Below are 3,313 nucleotides of genomic sequence, written 5' to 3'. Positions count from 1 at the left end.
ATTAAAATTGAAAATTAAATGTGCTTTTTGTTTTATTGTCATTTGTATGCAATTCTCAGAAATTCATTGTTTGGTAAAACCCTTGATGTTAACCCACATTTCTTTTTTATGGATGGTGAATATAAATTACAGTATTTATTTAAGTATCATGTGTTTCTGTTAGCTCAGTATGTTTCAAAAGCTTGGTATCTTCTAAAGAGGACACTTTATGTTTTAAGTTGCTGTCATTATATTTGAATATGTTTGTACGTCTCCAAAAGCCAATCAGGGCAGGGCAGGGCATCTTTATAGTGTATGGGACAAAAGAAATAAACCTCTACTCTGCAGTTTGTGGGCTAAGGTCAGCTACAGGTGACTGTGCTTGGTAGCTGATCATGGCCATAATCATCAGTTTGTGCTGTTGTAATTTCTACAAAAAAATATTTTCATAGGAGGCGATCTATTATCAAAATTTTTAATGGGCACCAAATTTGTTTCATTTTGTAAATGTGTAGTAACTGGTTGACCTTTGCCCTCTGGAAACATTTATTAATATCTTTAAAATGATAGTGGCACAAACAATATTTTTTGCTGCACAAACGTTTAAAGAAGTCAGTGGGGGGCAACTTCACTCAGGGCAATAAAGCTAATGCTGCATCTGCTCTTCTATGCCTATGGATTTACTGATAACCTCTTTCCTACGAGGGATGGACACGTGGTTGCAGTGACTAAGGGGAGGGCAGATAGTGGATACACTGAAGGTTTTTTATCTCACAGTGGGTTAAGAAGTAAAGCTCTGGAGTGAGATTTAAAATGATGAACTCAGCATTCTGGGAGGATAAGGTGTGACTGCTTTTTGAGCTCAGTGTTGTACAGTCATCAAGAGTAGTAAGTATCAGAATCTCTCTGAATACATCCAGATCTCCTGGCTTTCTGTCTTCTCCTCGCTATCCACGACAAACCCGCTTGACGCCTCTGATCTCTGTTTTGGTCCAGTCATCAAAAACCTGAAGTATTTGGGTCAGACTTTAGCCTTGCAAAAAAAAAAAGATAAGAGGAGAAAAATAACTGTGACAGAAAGTACACATGCCGTCCCTGTCCCCTGTTTTGAAAATGCATTAGAGCACAAACTGTAGCCATATGCCAGTGCAGCAGACAGAATGCAGGCTAGTTATTGGGCCAACATCTTTTTATGAGTTTTATTTCATCTGATTGGTTTATAAAACTTGCTACATTCTGCCAAGATGTAAGTCTAGTTTTAATCTCCTTGGAGCTGAGTGTCGTACTGCCGCTAAGACATCGATTGTACCAACTTCTTAATTGATACCACTGGTGGACCTCCTGCCAGGGGGGAATGTGGCTTCTTGTGGTGTGTGTGTGTGTGTGTGTGTGCTTTCTGCCGTGTTAAAGACTTGCAGTGAATTCCCTGGTGACCTGGATGAAAACAGAGCATTCGCTTATCTTCATCGAATCCCAATCTTGAAAATACATGTGCACAGCAGTCAGGGGGCTTATCCAACATCGTTAGGGGGCTCCAGACAGTGTTCCCGGACATGCCGATCAACACGGCACCCTGACATGATAACTTGGCATGAGAGACGCTGCAACTGCCATCATTAATTCCTCCAAACTCATGCACATGCATACTGCACCCATATGGACATATGTCAGGCTTCTTCCTCCTGTAATCAAGTCCTGACGCTCCAATTATAAAAAAGAATTATAGATTTGGAGATTTTCACCATATTCATTATCTCACTGAATTCCATACACCAGCTCCGTTGCTAAAACTACGTTCTATGATGAATAATGGTTGTTGTTTGAAACGTATCACTGTTCCTAAATGTCATCATTAATCTGGACAAGTAGAAATGTTGCCAGCTCATTTCTAAAGTGGAGAGTGTAATTGTGGTTTTGTCTCATAAGAGCTTGTGTACGAGAAAAAGATCCAAATCTCTGTTATAGCTTGCCTTATTCCTTTGTGCATCAGAGGGGTGTATAAAATGCAAAGGGGGGGAGGAACAGGTTTTTATGAGCACTGGAGGCAGCCAAAAAGCGAGCATGTATATAAAGGCTCTCGGAGCTGGGATGATCAGAGGGTGTGAGCCCAACACATTCATCAGGACTCTCTCCACGGGGATGGGGCCCAAGCACCACGGAGACTAATAAAAATTCTGTGGGCCGAACAGAAATGAAATAATTTATTCCTGGAATGGAGTGGAGGGGCGCTGGAAACAGTGCAGGGAAGGGCAAGGGAATGGATCAAAGTTGCGTTCAGTGTGGCCCTGCACTTTTTCATATTCCACGCCACACCCTGGGAGGAAATTCAGTTGCCCCTCTCCCTTCCTTTTTTTTTCTCGCGCAAGGAAGTGAGAAAAAAAGGGGGAAAAAAGATATAATCAGTCCTTAAATTCAAAGTGAATGCAAGGGGGAGGAATTTACAGTTCAAAGAAGATAAATATATCTTTTTAAAGATCAGTTGGTTCTCTGAGGCACTTCCTTTAGGACTTGAGGAACCAACAAGTAACAATAATAAACCTCTAAGACATTTTAATTCTGTAAAAATTAAAGATGCACAATGAAACAACATAGTGTTTCCTTTTTCAGTTTGATATTGATGAAGGATATTGATTCTTCAGATGCTGGAACATCAAACAGCACCTGTAAGGAAGCAGCACCTGTCTCATCTCTTGACAGCGAAGCAGCAGGGAGACTGGCCTAAGGTAGACAGTGCAACACTTTGGTCGGCATTAATGTCCATCTCCCAGCCTTAATTCAGTCTTCATGGTGACCAACGGTGCTGGTTGTTGTCCCACTTCACCTAATTATTTCTAATTTTATTTAAGACTTTTATCCAGTTCAGTGTCTCTCATATTAACCAGATCTTGTTTATTTTGAACTAAAATCAGTGAATTATGCTTCAACTTGCATGTTAATGTTATCACCAAGCTTTTTAAAATCTGGCCTTTGCTTATTTGCATCTGTTTAATTCTCTCTTGTTCTACTTGCAAAAACTAACTTTTAACAAATTACTTTCATACAGCCAAATTGGAAAAAACATATTCTCATTCACGTTTTTGAATTTTACTGGAAACGATGGTGAACTCAGTGTATTTATTAAGACTGTTTTTAATTGCAGCCACCTGCGGGGTTCCTCTGATAAAATCCTGGTTCATTTTTAACATAATGACATGGACATAAACTTCACTAAAGTAACTGAACTGCAGACATGCATAAAGCGTTATTGCTGGAAAGAAACAGAGGAGGAAGTTGATATTTTTCAAAATAAAATAATCTACAAATTGAAGTTAAAATGACAACCTTGACAGATAAT

Source organism: Xiphophorus hellerii, chromosome 3, assembly GCF_003331165.1.
Source record: "Xiphophorus hellerii strain 12219 chromosome 3, Xiphophorus_hellerii-4.1, whole genome shotgun sequence".
NCBI lineage: Eukaryota > Metazoa > Chordata > Actinopteri > Cyprinodontiformes > Poeciliidae > Xiphophorus > Xiphophorus hellerii.
Note: the sequence above shows the minus strand (reverse complement) of the source record.